Genomic DNA, 22,090 nt, shown 5'->3' on the forward strand with positions numbered 1-22,090 from the left:
CACACAGGCACAAACAAAATGAGGTCAGGAGCTGAGTGACCCTGGGGGATCCCAAACTGGGTGTCGCTGAGCAGGTTATTGCTGAGCAGGTGCTGCTCGATAGCCCTGTTGGTGAGCCCTTCCATCACTTTTCCGAGGATTGGGAAGAGATAGACGGGAGTGGAATTTGCTGAGTTGGATTTGTCCTGCTTTTATGTGCAGGACATACCTGGATAATTTGGCAGATGGCCAGGTAGATCCCAGTGTTGTCACTGTCCTGGGAGAACTTGGCTCGAGGAAGGGCATGTTGTGGAGCAGCAGCGTTCAGGAGCAGTGCCAGAATCTTGGCAGGGCCCATAGCCTTTGTAGTGTCCAGTGTCTTTGATGTGAGACGGAGTGAATGTAATTGTTTGAAGAATGGTGTGTGTGATGGTGGGGAGCACAGGAGGAGACTGAGGAAGATGATCCAGTGGGCACTTGCGTCTGAAGATTGTTGTAAATGCCTGAGCCTTATCTTTGAAACCGAGGGGTTGGACTCTTCCATGTTTGGGAAGGGGAGTGACTCCTCTCCAAGAAGATGTGAAATTTGGGGGGAGTGTGTGGGTGTGGGAAGGTTTGTTTGGGGAAAAAGGGAGACATGTCAGGAGTGGGATTTGAACCACGCCCCTAGAAAGGGACCAGAATTCACAAGGCCAGATGCAGAGCAAGGACTAACACTCCTTGAGTCTGGCGCCTTAGACCACTCGGCCATCCTGACAGGATGGTGATTCCGATCTCTTTCTCACTCTGCACAGTTAGTCACCTTGCCTTGTGCAGACACAAAATGCAATTCCGCATTTCTGCAGCTCCCTTGCATTCACACTCAGCAACAATCCTCATATAGAGTCTGTCTCTCTCTCACACACTCTCTCTCTCACACAACACACACACACACACAATCTCTCTCACACACATACACAATTGTCTCTCTCTTTCACACACACACTCACACTCTCAGTTTCTCTCACACACACAAATTCTCACTCACCTCTCTATCTCTCACAACATTAACACATTCTCTCTCACATGAACAGACAAACACACTCTCTCTATCATACACACTCTCAGTCTCTCACACACACACTCACACACACACACGCACACCCTTTCTCTCTTTCACACACACACTCTCTCACATGCGCACACAAACACACACTCTCTATCACACACACTCTCACTCTTTCTGTCTCACTCACACACAAACACACTCTCTCACAAAAAATAAGACTCTCTCTCACGCACACAAATTCTCTCTCTCTCTTTCACACACACACACGACATGCACTCACACTCACTCTCTCTCACACAGACAAACACACTCTCTCACACACACAAATCTCCCTCTCTCTCTCTCTCTCTCACACACACACACTTCTCTCTCTCTCTCACACATACACTCACTCTCTCACATGCACACACACACTCTCTCTCACACACACACACTAAAACATACTCTCTCACACACATACAAATTCTCCCTCTCTCTGTCACACACATGCATGCTGACACACTCACTCTCTCTCACACACACACACACACACACTCCCTCACACACACACACTCACACACTCTCCCTCATATACACACACTTTCGCTCTCTCTCTCACACACACATTCTCTCCTCACACACACACACTCTCTCTCTCACACACATTCTCTCTCACACACAAACACACTCTCACACACATACAAATTCTCCCTCTCTCTCTGTCACACACATACATGCTCACACAATCATACACCACACACCTCTCTGTCTCTCGCAGACACAACACCCACACACTCACTTTCTCAGACACACACACTCCACCCACACAAACACACACACACACACACACACACACACACACAGACATATACAACTCTCACACACACACATAAGGCTTCCTCTCTCACGCGCTTACACACACAGTCTCTCACTCTCACAATCACACCACTCACCAGACATTCTCTCTCTCTCTCTCTCTCACACAGGCACAAATAAAATGAGGTCAGGAGCTGAGTGACCCTGGGGGATCCCAAACTGGGTGTCGCTGAGCAGGTTATTGCTGAGCAGGTGCTGCTCGATAGCCCTGTTGGTGAGCCCTTCCATCACTTTTCCGAGGATTGGGAAGAGATAGACGGGAGTGGAATTGGCTGATTTGGATTTGTCCTGCTTTTTATGTGCAGGACATACCTGGATAATTTGGCAGATGGCCAGGTAGATCCCAGTGTTGTCACTGTCCTGGGAGAACTTGGCTCGAGGAAGGGCATGTTGTGGAGCAGCAGCGTTCAGGAGCAGTGCCAGAATCTTGGCAGGGCCCATAGCCTTTGTAGTGTCCAGTGTCTCTTGATGTGAGACGGAGTGAATGTAATTGTTTGAAGAATGGTGTGTGTGATGGTGGGGAGCACAGGAGGAGACTGAGGAAGATGATCCAGTGGGCACTTGCGTCTGAAGATTGTTGTAAATGCCTGAGCCTTATCTTTGAAACCGAGGGGTTGGACTCTTCCATGTTTGGGAAAGGGGAGTGACTCCTCTCCAAGAAGATGTGAAATTTGGGGGGAGTGTGTGGTGTGGGAAGGTTTGTTTGGGGAAAAAGGGAGACATGTCAGGAGTGGGATTTGAACCCACGCCCTAGAAAGGGACCAGAATTCACAAGGCCAGATGCAGAGCAAGGATAACACTCCTTAAGTCTGGCCTTAGACCACTCGGCCATCCTGACAGGATGGTGATTCCCGCTCTCTTTCTCACTCTGCACAGTTAGTCACCTTGCCCTTGTGCAGACACAAAATACAATTCCGCATTTCTGCAGCTCCCTTGCATTCACACTCAACAACAATCCCTCATAGAGTCACTCTCTCTCTCAACACACTCTCTCTCTCACACACACTCTCTCACACACACACACACAATCTCTCTCACACACATACACAAATTGTCTCTCTCTTTCACACACACACTCACACTCTCAGTTTCTCTCACACACACAAATTCTCACTCCCTCTCTATCTCTCACACACATTAACACATTCTCTCTCACATGAACAGACAAACACACACTCTCTATCATACACACTCTCAGTCTCTCACACACACACTCACACACACACACGCACACCCTTTCTCTCTTTCACACACACACTCTCTCACATGCGCACACAAACACACACTCTCTATCACACACACTCTCACTCTTTCTGTCTCACTCACACACAAACACACTCTCTCACAAAAATAAGACTCTCTCTCACGCACAAACAAATTCTCTCTCTCTCTTTCACACACACACCGACATGCACTCACACTCACTCTCTCTCACACAGACAAACACACTCTCTCACACACACAAAATCTCCCTCTCTCTCTCTCTCTCTCACACACACATTTTCTCTCACACATACACTCACTCTCTCACATGCACACACACACTCTCTCTCACACACACACACTCAAACATACTCTCTCACACACATACAAATTCTCCCTCTCTCTGTCACACACATGCATGCTGACACACTCACTCTCTCTCTCACACACACACACACACACTCCCTCACACACACACACTCACACACTCTCCCTCATATACACACACTTTCGCTCTCTCTCTCACACACACATTCTCTCCCTCACACACACACACTCTCTCTCTCACACACATTCTCTCTCACACACAAACACACTCTCACACACATACAAATTCTCCCTCTCTCTCTGTCACACACATACATGCTCACACAATCATACACCCACACACTCTCTGTCTCTCGCAGACACAAACACCCACACACTCACTTTCTCAGACACACCCACTCCACCCACACAAACACACACACACACACACACACACAGACATATACAACTCTCACACACACACATAAAGGCTTCCTCTCTCACGCGCTTACACACACTGTCTCTCACTCTCACATTCACACACTCACACAGACTTTCTCTCTCTCTCTCTCTCTCTCACACAGGCACAAACAAAATGAGGTCAGGAGCTGAGTGACCCTGGGGGATCCCAAACTGGGTGTCGCTGAGCAGGTTATTGCTGAGCAGGTGCTGCTCGATAGCCCTGTTGGTGAGCCCTTCCATCACTTTTCCGAGGATTGGGAAGAGATAGACGGGAGTGGAATTGGCTGAGTTGGATTTGTCCTGCTTTTTATGTGCAGGACATACCTGGATAATTTGGCAGATGGCCAGGTAGATCCCAGTGTTGTCACTGTCCTGGGAGAACTTGGCTCGAGGAAGGGCATGTTGTGGAGCAGCAGCGTTCAGGAGCAGTGCCAGAATCTTGGCAGGGCCCATAGCCTTTGTAGTGTCCAGTGTCTCTTGATGTGAGACGGAGTGAATGTAATTGTTTGAAGAATGGTGTGTGTGATGGTGGGGAGCACAGGAGGAGACTGAGGAAGATGATCCAGTGGGCACTTGCGTCTGAAGATTGTTGTAAATGCCTGAGCCTTATCTTTGAAACCGAGGGGTTGGACTCTTCCATGTTTGGGAAGGGGGAGTGACTCCTCTCCAAGAAGATGTGAAATTTGGGGGAGTGTGTGGGTGTGGGAAGGTTTGTTTGGGGAAAAAGGGAGACATGTCAGGAGTGGGATTTGAACCCACGCCCCTAGAAAGGACCAGAATTCACAAGGCCAGATGCAGAGCAAGGATTAACGCTCCTTGAGTCTGGCGCCTTAGACCACTCGGCCATCCTGACAAGCTGCTGACCCAAGCCTCCCGATCTCTTTCTCACTCTGTACAATTAGTCACCATGCACTTGTGCAGACACAAAAATGCAATTCCGCATTTTTGCAGCTCACTTGCATTCACACTCAGCAACAATTCCTCATACACAGTCTCTCTCTCTCTCTCACACACACACACACACACACACACAAACACTCTCTCTCTCACACACACACACACACAAACCCTCTCTCACACACACAATCGCTCTCACATGCATATACATACACTCACTCTCTCTCTCACACACACTCACACACTCTCCATCTCACAAGCACGCACACACATTCGTTCACACACACTCACAATCCCTTTCTGTCTCTCATACCCCACACAAGCACAAATTCTCTCTCTCTCTCTCCCACAACACATACTCTCTCCAACACACACACACACTCTCTCTCACACACACAAACACACACTCTCACACACGCACACTCTCTCTCACACACTCATACATAAGCATTCCCACTCACACACACAAACACCTGCACTCACACTCTCTCTCACACACACTCTCTCTCACACACACACACTCACATGCACTCACAATCTCTCTCTCTCACACACACACACGCACTCTCTGTCTGTCTCTCACACCCACACACAACACACCCTCTCTCACACACACCCACATACGCACTCTCTCCCTCACACACAAACACACACACACACACACACACTCTCTCTCTCCCTCTCACACACACTCACTCTCTCACACACACATTTTCTCTCACACAGACACTCTCTCTCACACAGACACACATTCGCTCTCTCACACACTCACACACACACACTGCACTCACTCTCACACTCACAGACAAGCACAAACGTACACACTCTCTCTGTCTCACACACAACACACACTCAAATGGACTCACAATCTCTCTCACACACACATACAAACACACACACAAACTCATATACCCACAGGCACACACTCTCTCTCTCACACACACACATACTCTCTCTCACACCACACACAGACACACACACCCAACCTCTCTATCACACACACACGCACACACTCACAACACATACAATCTCTCTCTCTCTCACACACAGACACAAATAAAATGAGGTCAGGAGCTGAGTGACCCTGGGGCATCCCAAACTGGGTGTCACTGAGCAGGTTATTGCTGAGCAGGTGCTGCTCGATAGCCCTGTTGGTGAGCCCTTCCATCACTTTTCCGAGGATTGGGAAGAGATAGACGGGAGTGGAATTTGCTGATTTGGATTTGTCCTGCTTTTTATGTGCAGGACATACCTGGATAATTTGGCAGATGGCCAGGTAGATCCCAGTGTTGTCACTGTCCTGGGAGAACTTGGCTCGAGGAAGGGCATGTTGTGGAGCAGCAGCGTTCAGGAGCAGTGCCAGAATCTTGGCAGGGCCCATAGCCTTTGTAGTGTCCAGTGTCTTTTGATGTGAGACGGAGTGAATGTAATTGTTTGAAGAATGGTGTGTGTGATGGTGGGGAGCACAGGAGGAGACTGAGGAAGATGATCCAGTGGGCACTTGCGTCTGAAGATTGTTGTAAATGCCTGAGCCTTATCTTTGAAACCGAGGGGTTGGACTCTTCCATGTTTGGGAAAGGGGAGTGACTCCTCTCCAAGAAGATGTGAAATTTGGGGGGAGTGTGTGGGTGTGGGAAGGTTTGTTTGGGGAAAAAGGGAGACATGTCAGGAGTGGGATTTGAACCCACGCCCCTAGAAAGGGACCAGAATTCACAAGGCCAGATGCAGAGCAAGGACTAACACTCCTTAAGTCTGGCGCCTTAGACCACTCGGCCATCCTGACAGGATGGTGATGCCCGCTCTCTTTCTCACTCTGCACAGTTAGTCACCTTGCCCTTGTGCAGACACAAAATACAATTCCGCATTTCTGCAGCTCCCTTGCATTCACACTCAACAACAATCCCTCATATAGAGTCTGTCTCTCTCTCACACACTCTCTCTCTCACACACACACACACACACACAATCTCTCTCACACACATACACAAATTGTCTCTCTCTTTCACACACACACTCACACTCTCAGTTTCTCTCACACACACAAATTCTCACTCCCTCTCTATCTCTCACACACATTAACACATTCTCTCTCACATGAACAGACAAACACACACTCTCTATCATACACACTCTCAGTCTCTCACACACACACTCACACACACACACGCACACCCTTTCTCTCTTTCACACACACACTCTCTCACATGCGCACACAAACACACACTCTCTATCACACACACTCTCACTCTTTCTGTCTCACTCACACACAAACACACTCTCTCACAAAAATAAGACTCTCTCTCACGCACAAACAAATTCTCTCTCTCTCTTTCACACACACACCGACATGCACTCACACTCACTCTCTCTCACACAGACAAACACACTCTCTCACACACACAAAATCTCCCTCTCTCTCTCTCTCTCTCACACACACACACATTCTCTCTCTCTCTCACACATACACTCACTCTCTCACATGCACACACACACTCTCTCTCACACACACACACTCAAACATACTCTCTCACACACATACAAATTCTCCCTCTCTCTGTCACACACATGCATGCTGACACACTCACTCTCTCTCTCACACACACACACACACACACACTCCCTCACACACACACACTCACACACTCTCCCTCATATACACACACTTTCGCTCTCTCTCTCACACACACATTCTCTCCCTCACACACACACACTCTCTCTCTCACACATATTCTCTCTCACACACAAACACACTCTCACACACATACAAATTCTCCCTCTCTCTCTGTCACACACATACATGCTCACACAATCATACACCCACACACTCTCTGTCTCTCGCAGACACAAACACCCACACACTCACTTTCTCAGACACACACACTCCACCCACACAACACACACACACACACACACACACACACACACACACAGACATATACAACTCTCACACACACACATAAAGGCTTCCTCTCTCACGCGCTTACACACACTGTCTCTCACTCTCACATTCACACACTCACACAGACTTTCTCTCTCTCTCTCTCTCTCACACAGGCACAAACAAAATGAGGTCAGGAGCTGAGTGACCCTGGGGGATCCCAAACTGGGTGTCGCTGAGCAGGTTATTGCTGAGCAGGTGCTGCTCGATAGCCCTGTTGGTGAGCCCTTCCATCACTTTTCCGAGGATTGGGAAGAGATAGACGGGAGTGGAATTGGCTGAGTTGGATTTGTCCTGCTTTTTATGTGCAGGACATACCTGGATAATTTGGCAGATGGCCAGGTAGATCCCAGTGTTGTCACTGTCCTGGGAGAACTTGGCTCGAGGAAGGGCATGTTGTGGAGCAGCAGCGTTCAGGAGCAGTGCCAGAATCTTGGCAGGGCCCATAGCCTTTGTAGTGTCCAGTGTCTCTTGATGTGAGACGGAGTGAATGTAATTGTTTGAAGAATGGTGTGTGTGATGGTGGGGAGCACAGGAGGAGACTGAGGAAGATGATCCAGTGGGCACTTGCGTCTGAAGATTGTTGTAAATGCCTGAGCCTTATCTTTGAAACCGAGGGGTTGGACTCTTCCATGTTTGGGAAGGGGGAGTGACTCCTCTCCAAGAAGATGTGAAATTTGGGGGGAGTGTGTGGGTGTGGGAAGGTTTGTTTGGGGAAAAAGGGAGACATGTCAGGAGTGGGATTTGAACCCACGCCCCTAGAAAGGGACCAGAATTCACAAGGCCAGATGCAGAGCAAGGATTAACGCTCCTTAAGTCTGGCGCCTTAGACCACTCGGCCATCCTGACAAGTTGCTGAGCTCCGCCTTCCCGATCTCTTTCTCACTCTGTACAATTAGTCACCATGCACTTGTGCAGACACAAAAATGCAATTCCGCATTTTGCAGCTCCCTTGCATTCACACTCAGCAACAATTCCTCATACACAGTCTCTCTCTCTCTCTACACACACACACACACTCACTCTCTCACACACACACACACACACACACAATCTCTCTCACACACATACACAAATTGTCTCTCTCTTTCACACACACACTCACACTCTCAGTTTCTCTCACACACACAAATTCTCACTCCCTCTCTATCTCTCACACACATTAACACATTCTCTCTCATGAACAGACAAACACACACTCTCTATCATACACACTCTCAGTCTCTCACACACACACTCACAACACACACGCACACCCTTTCTCTCTTTCACACACACACTCTCTCACATGCGCACACAAACACACACTCTCTATACACACACTCTCACTCTTTCTGTCTCACTCACACACAAACACACTCTCTCACAAAAATAAGACTCTCTCTCACGCACAAACAAATTCTCTCTCTCTCTTTCACACACACACCGACATGCACTCACACTCACTCTCTCTCACACAGACAAACACACTCTCTCACACACACAAAATCTCCCTCTCTCTCTCTCTCTCTCACACACACACATTCTCTCTCTCTCTCACACATACACTCACTCTCTCACATGCACACACACACTCTCTCTCACACACACACACTCAAACATACTCTCTCACACACATACAAATTCTCCCTCTCTCTGTCACACACATGCATGCTGACACACTCACTCTCTCTCTCACACACACACACACACACTCACACTCCCACACACACACATCACACACTCTCCCTCATATACACACACTTTCGCTCTCTCTCTCACACACACATTCTCTCCCTCACACACACACACTCTCTCTCTCACACACATTCTCTCTCACACACAAACACACTCTCACACACACACACTTTCGCTCTCTCTGTCACACACATACATGCTCACACAATCATACACCCACACACTCTCTGTCTCTCGCAGACACAAACACCCACACACTCACTTTCTCAGACACACACTCTCACCACACACCCACACACACACACACACACACACACACACACAGACATATACAACTCTCACACACACACATAAAGGCTTCTCTCTCACGCGCTTACACACACTGTCTCTCACTCTCACATTCACACACTCACACAGACTTTCTCTCTCTCTCTCTCTCTCACACAGGCACAAATAAATGAGGTCAGGAGCTGAGTGACCCTGGGGATCCCAAACTGGGTGTCGCTGAGCAGGTTATTGCTGAGCAGGTGCTGCTCGATAGCCCTGTTGGTGAGCCCTTCCATCACTTTTCCGAGGATTGGGAAGAGATAGACGGGAGTGGAATTGGCTGAGTTGGATTTGTCCTGCTTTTTATGTGCAGGACATACCTGGATAATTTGGCAGATGGCCAGGTAGATCCCAGTGTTGTCACTGTCCTGGGAGAACTTGGCTCGAGGAAGGGCATGTTGTGGAGCAGCAGCGTTCAGGAGCAGTGCCAGAATCTTGGCAGGGCCCATAGCCTTTGTAGTGTCCAGTGTCTCTTGATGTGAGACGGAGTGAATGTAATTGTTTGAAGAATGGTGTGTGTGATGGTGGGGAGCACAGGAGGAGACTGAGGAAGATGATCCAGTGGGCACTTGCGTCTGAAGATTGTTGTAAATGCCTGAGCCTTATCTTTGAAACCGAGGGGTTGGACTCTTCCATGTTTGGGAAGGGGGAGTGACTCCTCTCCAAGAAGATGTGAAATTTGGGGGGAGTGTGTGGGTGTGGGAAGGTTTGTTTGGGGAAAAAGGGAGACATGTCAGGAGTGGGATTTGAACCCACGCCCCTAGAAAGGGACCAGAATTCACAAGTCCAGATGCAGAGCAAGGATTAACGCTCCTTGAGTCTGGCGCCTTAGACCACTCGGCCATCCTGACAAGCTGCTGACCAAGCCTTCCCGATCTCTTTCTCACTCTGTACAATTAGTCACCATGCACTTGTGCAGACACAAAATGCAATTCCGCATTTTTGCAGCTCACTTGCATTCACAGTCAGCAACAATTCCTCATACACAGTCTCTCTCTCTCTCTCACACACACACACACAAACACTCTCTCTCACACACACACACACACAAACCCTCTCTCACACACACAATCGCTCTCACATGCCATACACACACACTCTCTCCCTCACACACACTCACACTCTCCATCTCACAAGCACGCACACACATTCGTTCACACACACTCACAATCCCTTTCTGTCTCTCATACCCCACACAAGCACAAATTCTCTCTTCTCTCTCCCACACACACATACTCTCTCCAACACACACACACACTCTCTCTCACACACACAAACACACACTCTCACACACGCACACTCTCTCTCACACACTCATACATAAGCATTCCCACTCACACACACAAACACCTGCACTCACACTCTCTCTCTCACACACACTCTCTCTCACACACACACACTCACATGCACTCACAATCTCTCTCTCTCACACACACACACGCACTCTCTGTCTGTCTCTCACACCCACACACAAACACACCCTCTCTCACACACACCCACATACGCACTCTCTCCCTCACACACAAACACACACACACACACACACACACTCACACACTCTCCCTCATATACACACACTCACTCTCTCACACACACATTTTCTCTCACACAGACACTCTCTCTCACACAGACACACATTCGCTCTCTCACACACTCACACACACACACCTGCACTCACTCTCACACTCACAGACAAGCACAAACGTACACACTCTCTCTGTCTCACACACACACACACTCAAATGGACTCACAATCTCTCTCACACACACATACAAACACACACACAAACTCATATACCCACAGGCACACACTCTCTCTCTCACACACACACATACTCTCTCTCACACCCACACACAGACACACACACCCAACCTCTCTATCACACACACACGCACACACTCACCAACACATACAATCTCTCTCTCTCTCACACACAGACACAAATAAAATGAGGTCAGGAGCTGAGTGACCCTGGGGCATCCCAAACTGGGTGTCACTGAGCAGGTTATTGCTGAGCAGGTGCTGCTCGATAGCCCTGTTGGTGAGCCCTTCCATCACTTTTCCGAGGATTGGGAAGAGATAGACGGGAGTGGAATTTGCTGATTTGGATTTGTCCTGCTTTTTATGTGCAGGACATACCTGGATAATTTGGCAGATGGCCAGGTAGATCCCAGTGTTGTGACTGTCCTGGGAGAACTTGGCTCGAGGAAGGGCATGTTGTGGAGCAGCAGCGTTCAGGAGCAGTGCCAGAATCTTGGCAGGGCCCATAGCCTTTGTAGTGTCCAGTGTCTTTTGATGTGAGACGGAGTGAATGTAATTGTTTGAAGAATGGTGTGTGTGATGGTGGGGAGCACAGGAGGAGACTGAGGAAGATGATCCAGTGGGCACTTGCGTCTGAAGATTGTTGTAAATGCCTGAGCCTTATCTTTGAAACCGAGGGGTTGGACTCTTCCATGTTTGGGAAAGGGGGAGTGACTCCTCTCCAAGAAGATGTGAAATTTGGGGGGAGTGTGTGGGTGTGGGAAGGTTTGTTTGGGGAAAAAGGGAGACATGTCAGGAGTGGGATTTGAACCCACGCCCCTAGAAAGGGACCAGAATTCACAAGGCCAGATGCAGAGCAAGGACTAACACTCCTTAAGTCTGGCGCCTTAGACCACTCGGCCATCCTGACAGGATGGTGATGCCCGCTCTCTTTCTCACTCTGCACAGTTAGTCACCTTGCCCTTGTGCAGACACAAAATACAATTCCGCATTTCTGCAGCTCCCTTGCATTCACACTCAACAACAATCCCTCATATAGACTCTGTCTCTCTCCACACTCTCTCTCTCTCACACACACACACCACACACAATCTCTCTCACACACATACACAAATTGTCTCTCTCTTCACACACACACTCACACTCTCAGTTTCTCTCACACACACAAATTCTCACTCCCTCTCTATCTCTCACACACATTAACACATTCTCTCTCACATGAACAGACAAACACACACTCTCTATCATACACACTCTCAGTCTCTCACACACACACTCACACACACACACGCACACCCTTTCTCTCTTTCACACACACACTCTCTCACATGCGCACACAAACACACACACACTCTCACTCTTTCTGTCTCACTCACACACAAACACACTCTCTCACAAAAATAAGACTCTCTCTCACGCACAAACAAATTCTCTCTCTCTCTTTCACACACACACCGACATGCACTCACACTCACTCTCTCTCACACAGACAAACACACTCTCTCACACACACAAATCTCCCTCTCTCTCTCTCTCTCACACACACACACACATTCTCTCTCTCTCTCACACATACACTCACTCTCTCACATGCACACACACACTCTCTCTCACACACACACACTCAAACATACTCTCTCACACACATACAAATTCTCCCTCTCTCTGTCACACACATGCATGCTGACACACTCACTCTCTCTCACTCACACACACACACACACACTCCTCACACACACACACTCACACACTCTCCCTCATATACACACACTTTCGCTCTCTCTCTCACACACACATTCTCTCCCTCACACACACACACTCTCTCTCACACACATTCTCTCTCACACACAAACACACTCTCACACACATACAAATTCTCCCTCTCTCTCTGTCACACACATACATGCTCACACAATCATACACCACACACTCTCTGTCTCTCGCAGACACAAACACCCACACACTCACTTTCTCAGACACACACTCTCCACCCACACACACACACACACACACACACAGACATATACAACTCTCACACACACACATAAAGGCTTCCTCTCTCACGCGCTTACACACACTGTCTCTCACTCTCACATTCACACACTCACACAGACTTTCTCTCTCTCTCTCTCTCTCACACAGGCACAAACAAAATGAGGTCAGGAGCTGAGTGACCCTGGGGGATCCCAAACTGGGTGTCGCTGAGCAGGTTATTGCTGAGCAGGTGCTGCTCGATAGCCCTGTTGGTGAGCCCTTCCATCACTTTTCCGAGGATTGGGAAGAGATAGACGGGAGTGGAATTGGCTGAGTTGGATTTGTCCTGCTTTTTATGTGCAGGACATACCTGGATAATTTGGCAGATGGCCAGGTAGATCCCAGTGTTGTCACTGTCCTGGGAGAACTTGGCTCGAGGAAGGGCATGTTGTGGAGCAGCAGCGTTCAGGAGCAGTGCCAGAATCTTGGCAGGGCCCATAGCCTTTGTAGTGTCCAGTGTCTCTTGATGTGAGACGGAGTGAATGTAATTGTTTGAAGAATGGTGTGTGTGATGGTGGGGAGCACAGGAGGAGACTGAGGAAGATGATCCAGTGGGCACTTGCGTCTGAAGATTGTTGTAAATGCCTGAGCCTTATCTTTGAAACCGAGGGGTTGGACTCTTCCATGTTTGGGAAGGGGAGTGACTCCTCTCCAAGAAGATGTGAAATTTGGGGGGAGTGTGTGGGTGTGGAAGGTTTGTTTGGGGAAAAAGGGAGACATGTCAGGAGTGGGATTTGAACCCACGCCCCTAGAAAGGGACCAGAATTCACAAGTCCAGATGCAGAGCAAGGATTAACGCTCCTTGAGTCTGGCGCCTTAGACCACTCGGCCATCCTGACAAGCTGCTGAGCCAAGCCTTCCCGATCTCTTTCTCACTCTGTACAATTAGTCACCATGCACTTGTGCAGACACAAAATGCAATTCCGCATTTTTGCAGCTCACTTGCATTCACACTCAGCAACAAATTCCTCATACACAGTCTCTCTCTCTCTCACACACACACACACACACACACACACACACACAAACACTCTCTTCACACACACACACCACAAACCTCTCTCACACACACAATCGCTCTCACATGCATATACATACACTCTCTCTCTCTCACACACACTCACACTCTCCATCTCACAAGCACGCACACACATTCGTTCACACACACTCACAATCCCTTTCTGTCTCTCATACCCCACACAAGCACAAATTCTCTCTCTCTCTCTCCCACACACACATACTCTCTCCAACACACACACACACTCTCTCTCACACACACAAACACACACTCTCACACACGCGCACACTCTCTCTCACACACTCATACATAAGCATTCCCACTCACACACACAAACACCTGCACTCACACTCTCTCTCACACACACTCTCTCTCACACACACACACTCACATGCACTCACAATCTCTCTCTCTCACACACACACACGCACTCTCTGTCTGTCTCTCACACCCACACACAAACACACCCTCTCTCACACACACCCACATACGCACTCTCTCCCTCACACACAACACACACACTCACACCACACACATCTCTCTCCCTCTCACACACACTCACTCTCTCACACACACATTTTCTCTCACACAGACACTCTCTCTCACACACTCACACACACACCACACACACACCTGCACTCACTCACACTCACAGACAAGCACAAACGTACACACTCTCTCTGTCTCACACACACACACACTCAAATGGACTCACAATCTCTCTCACACACACATACAAACACACACACAAACTCATATACCACAGGCACACACTCTCTCTCTCACACACACACATACTCTCTCTCACACCCACACACAGACACACACACCCAACCTCTCTATCACACACACACGCACACACTCACCAACACATACAATCTCTCTCTCTCTCACACACAGACACAAATAAAATGAGGTCAGGAGCTGAGTGACCCTGGGGCATCCCAAACTGGGTGTCACTGAGCAGGTTATTGCTGAGCAGGTGCTGCTCGATAGCCCTGTTGGTGAGCCCTTCCATCACTTTTCCGAGGATTGGGAAGAGATAGACGGGAGTGGAATTTGCTGATTTGGATTTGTCCTGCTTTTTATGTGCAGGACATACCTGGATAATTTGGCAGATGGCCAGGTAGATCCCAGTGTTGTCACTGTCCTGGGAGAACTTGGCTCGAGGAAGGGCATGTTGTGGAGCAGCAGCGTTCAGGAGCAGTGCCAGAATCTTGGCAGGGCCCATAGCCTTTGCAGTGTCCAGTGTCTTTGATGTGAGACGGAGTGAATGTAATTGTTTGAAGAATGGTGTGTGTGATGGTGGGGAGCACAGGAGGAGACTGAGGAAGATGATCCAGTGGGCACTTGCGTCTGAAGATTGTTGTAAATGCCTGAGCCTTATCTTTGAAACCGAGGGGTTGGACTCTTCCATGTTTGGGAAGGGGGAGTGACTCCTCTCCAAGAAGATGTGAAATTTGGGGGGAGTGTGGGGTGTGGGAAGGTTTGTTTGGGGAAAAAGGGAGACATGTCAGGAGTGGGATTTGAACCCACGCCCCTAGAAAGGGACCAGAATTCACAAGGCCAGATGCAGAGCAAGGACTAACACTCCTTAAGTCTGGCGCCTTAGACCACTCGGCCATCCTGACAGGATGGTGATGCCCGCTCTCTTTCTCACTCTGCACAGTTAGTCACCTTGCCCTTGTGCAGACACAAAATACAATTCCGCATTTCTGCAGCTCCCTTGCATTCACACTCAACAACAATCCCTCATATAGACTCTGTCTCTCTCTCACACACTCTCTCTCTCACACACACACACACACACACAATCTCTCTCACACACATACACAAATTGTCTCTCTCTTTCACACACACACTCACACTCTCAGTTTCTCTCACACACACACATTCTCACTCCCTCTCTCTCTCTCACACACATTAACACATTCTCTCTCACATGAACAGACAAACACACACTCTCTATCATACACACTCTCAGTCTCTCACACACACACTCACACACACACACGCACACCCTTTCTCTCTTTCACACACACACTCTCTCACATGCGCACACAAACACACACTCTCTATCACACACACTCTCACTCTTTCTGTCTCACTCACACACAAACACACTCTCTCACAAAAATAAGACTCTCTCTCACGCACAAACAAATTCTCTCTCTCTCTTTCACACACACACCGACATGCACTCACACTCACTCTCTCTCACACACACAAACACACTCTCTCACACACACAAAATCTCCCTCTCTCTCTCTCTCTCTCTCACACACACACATTCTCTCTCTCTCTCACACATACACTCACTCTCTCACATGCACACACACACTCTCTCTCACACACACACACTCAAACATACTCTCTCACACACATACAAATTCTCCCTCTCTCTGTCACACACATGCATGCTGACACACTCACTCTCTCTCACACACACACACACACACACTCCCTCACACACACACACTCACACACTCTCCCTCATATACACACACTTTCGCTCTCTCTCTCACACACACATTTCTCCCTCACACACACACACTCTCTCTCTCACACACATTCTCTCTCACACACAAACACACTCTCACACACTACAAATTCTCCCTCTCTCTCTGTCACACACATACATGCTCACACACTCTCTGTCTCTCGCAGACACAAACACCCACACACTCACTTTCTCAGACACACCACTCCACCCACACAACACACACACACACACACACACACATACATAACTCTCACACACACACATAAAGGCTTCCTCTCTCACGCGCTTACACACACTGTCTCTCACTCTCACATTCACACACTCACACAGACTTTCTCTCTCTCTCTCTCTCTCACACAGGCACAAACAAAATGAGGTCAGGAGCTGAGTGACCCTGGGGGATCCCAAACTGGGTGTCGCTGAGCAGGTTATTGCTGAGCAGGTGCTGCTCGATAGCCCTGTTGGTGAGCCCTTCCATCACTTTTCCGAGGATTGGGAAGAGATAGACGGGAGTGGAATTGGCTGAGTTGGATTTGTCCTGCTTTTTATGTGCAGGACATACCTGGATAATTTGGCAGATGGCCAGGTAGATCCCAGTGTTGTCACTGTCCTGGGAGAACTTGGCTCGAGGAAGGGCATGTTGTGGAGCAGCAGCGTTCAGGAGCAGTGCCAGAATCTTGGCAGGGCCCATAGCCTTTGTAGTGTCCAGTGTCTCTTGATGTGAGACGGAGTGAATGTAATTGTTTGAAGAATGGTGTGTGTGTGTTGGTGGGGAGCACAGGAGGAGACTGAGGAAGATGATCCAGTGGGCACTTGCGTCTGAAGATTGTTGTAAATGCCTGAGCCTTATCTTTGAAACCGAGGGGTTGGACTCTTCCATGTTTGGGAAGGGGAGTGACTCCTCTCCAAGAAGATGTGAAATTTGGGGGGAGTGTGGGTGTGGGAAGGTTTGTTTGGGGAAAAAGGGAGACATGTCAGGAGTGGGATTTGAACCCACGCCCTAGAAAGGGACCAGAATTCTCAAGCCTAGATGCAGAGCAAGGATGAACGCTCCTTGAGTCTGGCGCCTTAGACCACTCGGCCATCCTGACAAGTTGCTGAGCCAAGCCTTCCCGATCTCTTTCTCACTCTGTACAATTAGTCACCATGCACTTGTGCAGACACAAAAATGCAATTCCGCATTTTTGCAGCTCACTTGCATTCACACTCAGCAACAATTCCTCATACACAGTCTCTCTCTCTCTCACACACACACACACACACACACACACACACAAACACTCTCTCTCACACACACACACACACAAACCCTCTCTCACACACACAATCGCTCTCACATGCATATACATACACTCTCTCTCTCACACACACTCACACTCTCCATCTCACAAGCACGCACACACATTCGTTCACACACACTCACAATCCCTTTCTGTCTCTCATACCCCACACAAGCACAAATTTCTCTCTCTCTCTCCCACACACACATACTCTCTCCAACACACACACACACTCTCTCTCACACACACAAACACACACTCTCACACACGCACACTCTCTCTCACACACTCATACATAAGCATTCCCACTCACACACACAAACACCTGCACTCACACTCTCTCTCACACACACTCTCTCTCACACACACACACTCACATGCACTCACAATCTCTCTCTCTCACACACACACACGCACTCTCTGTCTGTCTCTCACACACACACACAAACACACCCTCTCTCACACACACCCACATACGCACTCTCTCCTCACACACAAACACACCACACACACACACACTCTCTCTCCCTCTCACACACACTCACTCTCTCACACACACATTTCTCTCACACAGACACTCTCTCTCACACAGACACACATTCGCTCTCTCACACACTCACACACACACACCTGCACTCACTCTCACACTCACAGACAAGCACAAACGTACACACTCTCTCTGTCTCACACACACACACACTCAAATGGACTCACAATCTCTCTCACACACACATACAAACACACACACAAACTCATATACCCACAGGCACACACTCTCTCTCACACACACACATACTCTCTCTCACACCCACACACAGACACACACACACCCAACCTCTCTATCACACACACACGCACACACTCACCAACACATACAATCTCTCTCTCTCTCACACACACACAAATAAAATGAGGTCAGGAGCTGAGTGACCCTGGGGCATCCCAAACTGGGTGTCACTGAGCAGGTTATTGCTGAGCAGGTGCTGCTCGATAGCCCTGTTGGTGAGCCCTTCCATCACTTTTCGAGGATTGGGAAGAGATAGACGGGAGTGGAATTTGCTGATTTGGATTTGTCCTGCTTTTTATGTGCAGGACATACCTGGATAATTTGGCAGATGGCCAGGTAGATCCCAGTGTTGTCACTGTCCTGGGAGAACTTGGCTCGAGGAAGGGCATGTTGTGGAGCAGCAGCGTTCAGGAGCAGTGCCAGAATCTTGGCAGGGCCCATAGCCTTTGCAGTGTCCAGTGTCTTTTGATGTGAGACGGAGTGAATGTAATTGTTTGAAGAATGGTGTGTGTGATGGTGGGGAGCACAGGAGGAGACTGAGGAAGATGATCCAGTGGGCACTTGCGTCTGAAGATTGTTGTAAATGCCTGAGCCTTATCTTTGAAACCGAGGGGTTGGACTCTTCCATGTTTGGGAAGGGGGAGTGACTCCTCTCCAAGAAGATGTGAAATTTGGGGGGAGTGTGTGGGTGTGGGAAGGTTTGTTTGGGGAAAAAGGGAGACATGTCAGGAGTGGGATTTGAACCCACGCCCCTAGAAAGGGACCAGAATTCACAAGGCCAGATGCAGAGCAAGGACTAACACTCCTTAAGTCTGGCGCCTTAGACCACTCGGCCATCCTGACAGGATGGTGATGCCCGCTCTCTTTCTCACTCTGCACAGTTAGTCACCTTGCCCTTGTGCAGACACAAAATACAATTCCGCATTTCTGCAGCTCCCTTGCATTCACACTCAACAACAATCCCTCATATAGACTCTGTCTCTCTCTCACACACTCTCTCACTCACACACACACACACACACACACAATCTCTCTCACACACATACACAAATTGTCTCTCTCTTTCACACACACACTCACACTCTCAGTTTCTCTCACACACACAAATTCTCACTCCCTCTCTATCTCTCACGCACATTAACACATTCTCTCTCACATGAACAGACAAACACACACTCTCTATCATACACACTCTCAGTCTCTCACACACACACTCACACACACACACGCACACCCTTTCTCTCTTTCACACACACACTCTCTCACATGCGCACACAAACACACACTCTCTATCACACACACTCTCACTCTTTCTGTCTCACTCACACACACAAACACACTCTCTCACAAAAATAAGACTCTCTCTCACGCACAAACAAATTCTCTCTCTCTCTTTCACACACACACCGACATGCACTCACACTCACTCTCTTCACACAGACAAACACACTCTCTCACACACACAAAATCTCCCTCTCTCTCTCTCTCTCACACACACACACATTCTCTCTCTCTCTCACACATACACTCACTCTCTCACATGCACACACACACTCTCTCTCACACACACACACTCAAACATACTCTCTCACACACATACAAATTCTCCCTCTCTCTGTCACACACATGCATGCTGACACACTCACTCTCTCTCTCACACACACACACACACACCCCTCACACACACACACTCACACACTCTCCCTCATATACACACACTTTCGCTCTCTCTCTCACACACACATTCTCTCCCTCACACACACACACTCTCTCTCTCACACACATTCTCTCTCACACACAAACACACTCTCACACACATACAAATTCTCCCTCTCTCTCTGTCACACACATACATGCTCACACAATCATACACCACACACTCTCTGTCTCTCGCAGACACAAACACCCACACACTCACTTTCTCAGACACACACACTCCACCCACACAAACACACACACACACACACCACACACACAGACATATACAACTCTCACACACACACATAAAGGCTTCCTCTCTCACGCGCTTACACACACTGTCTCTCACTCTCACATTCACACACTCACACAGACTTTCTCTCTCTCTCTCTCTCTCACACAGGCACAAACAAAATGAGGTCAGGAGCTGAGTGACCCTGGGGGATCCCAAACTGGGTGTCGCTGAGCAGGTTATTGCTGAGCAGGTGCTGCTCGATAGCCCTGTTGGTGAGCCCTTCCATCACTTTTCCGAGGATTGGGAAGAGATAGACGGAGTGGAATTGGCTGAGTTGGATTTGTCCTGCTTTTTATGTGCAGGACATACCTGGATAATTTGGCAGATGGCCAGGTAGATCCCAGTGTTGTCACTGTCCTGGGAGAACTTGGCTCGAGGAAGGGCATGTTGTGGAGCAGCAGCGTTCAGGAGCAGTGCCAGAATCTTGGCAGGGCCCATAGCCTTTGTAGTGTCCAGTGTCTCTTGATGTGAGACGGAGTGAATGTAATTGTTTGAAGAATGGTGTGTGTGATGGTGGGGAGCACAGGAGGAGACTGAGGAAGATGATCCAGTGGGCACTTGCGTCTGAAGATTGTTGTAAATGCCTGAGCCTTATCTTTGAAACCGAGGGGTTGGACTCTTCCATGTTTGGGAAGGGGGAGTGACTCCTCTCCAAGAAGATGTGAAATTTGGGGGGAGTGTGTGGGTGTGGGAAGGTTTGTTTGGGGAAAAAGGGAGACATGTCAGGAGTGGGATTTGAACCCACGCCTAGAAAGGGACCAGAATTCACAAGCCAGATGCAGAGCAGGATTAACGCTCCTTGAGTCTGGCGCCTTAGACCACTCGGCCATCCTGACAAGCTGCTGAGCCAAGCCTTCCCGATCTCTTTCTCACTCTGTACAATTAGTCACCATGCACTTGTGCAGACACAAAAATGCAATTCCGCATTTTTGCAGCTCACTTGCATTCACACTCAGCAACAATTCCTCATACACAGTCTCTCTCTCTCTCTCACACACACACACACACACACACAACACAC

General features: G+C 48.8%; 11 non-coding genes across 11 annotated transcripts; all 11 read right to left on the reverse strand.

Annotated features, from left to right (window-relative positions):
• Window positions 1–617: 617 nt before the first annotated feature.
• Window positions 618–736, reverse strand: trnal-caa (transfer RNA leucine (anticodon CAA)). The gene is made up of 2 exons: window positions 699–736; window positions 618–662 (listed from the first exon to the last, which is right to left on the reverse strand). It is a non-coding gene; the product is annotated as a tRNA-Leu (tRNA).
• A 3,851-nt stretch (window positions 737–4,587) lies between these two features.
• trnal-caa (transfer RNA leucine (anticodon CAA)) lies at window positions 4,588–4,706 on the reverse strand. Its single transcript has 2 exons — window positions 4,669–4,706; window positions 4,588–4,632 (listed from the first exon to the last, which is right to left on the reverse strand). It is a non-coding gene; the product is annotated as a tRNA-Leu (tRNA).
• Window positions 4,707–6,413: 1,707 nt separating this feature from the next.
• trnal-uaa (transfer RNA leucine (anticodon UAA)) lies at window positions 6,414–6,533 on the reverse strand. The gene is made up of 2 exons: window positions 6,496–6,533; window positions 6,414–6,459 (listed from the first exon to the last, which is right to left on the reverse strand). It is a non-coding gene; the product is annotated as a tRNA-Leu (tRNA).
• A 1,884-nt stretch (window positions 6,534–8,417) lies between these two features.
• trnal-uaa (transfer RNA leucine (anticodon UAA)) lies at window positions 8,418–8,537 on the reverse strand. The gene is made up of 2 exons: window positions 8,500–8,537; window positions 8,418–8,463 (listed from the first exon to the last, which is right to left on the reverse strand). It is a non-coding gene; the product is annotated as a tRNA-Leu (tRNA).
• A 1,886-nt stretch (window positions 8,538–10,423) lies between these two features.
• Window positions 10,424–10,543, reverse strand: trnal-caa (transfer RNA leucine (anticodon CAA)). Its single transcript has 2 exons — window positions 10,506–10,543; window positions 10,424–10,469 (listed from the first exon to the last, which is right to left on the reverse strand). It is a non-coding gene; the product is annotated as a tRNA-Leu (tRNA).
• A 1,701-nt stretch (window positions 10,544–12,244) lies between these two features.
• On the reverse strand, window positions 12,245–12,364 carry trnal-uaa (transfer RNA leucine (anticodon UAA)). The gene is made up of 2 exons: window positions 12,327–12,364; window positions 12,245–12,290 (listed from the first exon to the last, which is right to left on the reverse strand). It is a non-coding gene; the product is annotated as a tRNA-Leu (tRNA).
• Window positions 12,365–14,207: 1,843 nt separating this feature from the next.
• On the reverse strand, window positions 14,208–14,327 carry trnal-caa (transfer RNA leucine (anticodon CAA)). Its single transcript has 2 exons — window positions 14,290–14,327; window positions 14,208–14,253 (listed from the first exon to the last, which is right to left on the reverse strand). It is a non-coding gene; the product is annotated as a tRNA-Leu (tRNA).
• Window positions 14,328–16,017: 1,690 nt separating this feature from the next.
• trnal-uaa (transfer RNA leucine (anticodon UAA)) lies at window positions 16,018–16,137 on the reverse strand. The gene is made up of 2 exons: window positions 16,100–16,137; window positions 16,018–16,063 (listed from the first exon to the last, which is right to left on the reverse strand). It is a non-coding gene; the product is annotated as a tRNA-Leu (tRNA).
• A 1,844-nt stretch (window positions 16,138–17,981) lies between these two features.
• On the reverse strand, window positions 17,982–18,100 carry trnal-caa (transfer RNA leucine (anticodon CAA)). Its single transcript has 2 exons — window positions 18,063–18,100; window positions 17,982–18,026 (listed from the first exon to the last, which is right to left on the reverse strand). It is a non-coding gene; the product is annotated as a tRNA-Leu (tRNA).
• Window positions 18,101–19,799: 1,699 nt separating this feature from the next.
• Window positions 19,800–19,919, reverse strand: trnal-uaa (transfer RNA leucine (anticodon UAA)). Its single transcript has 2 exons — window positions 19,882–19,919; window positions 19,800–19,845 (listed from the first exon to the last, which is right to left on the reverse strand). It is a non-coding gene; the product is annotated as a tRNA-Leu (tRNA).
• A 1,870-nt stretch (window positions 19,920–21,789) lies between these two features.
• On the reverse strand, window positions 21,790–21,905 carry trnal-caa (transfer RNA leucine (anticodon CAA)). The gene is made up of 2 exons: window positions 21,868–21,905; window positions 21,790–21,833 (listed from the first exon to the last, which is right to left on the reverse strand). It is a non-coding gene; the product is annotated as a tRNA-Leu (tRNA).
• Between the last annotated feature and the right edge of the window lie 185 nt (window positions 21,906–22,090).

Source organism: Hemiscyllium ocellatum, unplaced genomic scaffold (genome assembly GCF_020745735.1).
Source record: "Hemiscyllium ocellatum isolate sHemOce1 unplaced genomic scaffold, sHemOce1.pat.X.cur. scaffold_3876_pat_ctg1, whole genome shotgun sequence".
Classification (NCBI taxonomy): Eukaryota; Metazoa; Chordata; class Chondrichthyes; order Orectolobiformes; family Hemiscylliidae; genus Hemiscyllium; species Hemiscyllium ocellatum.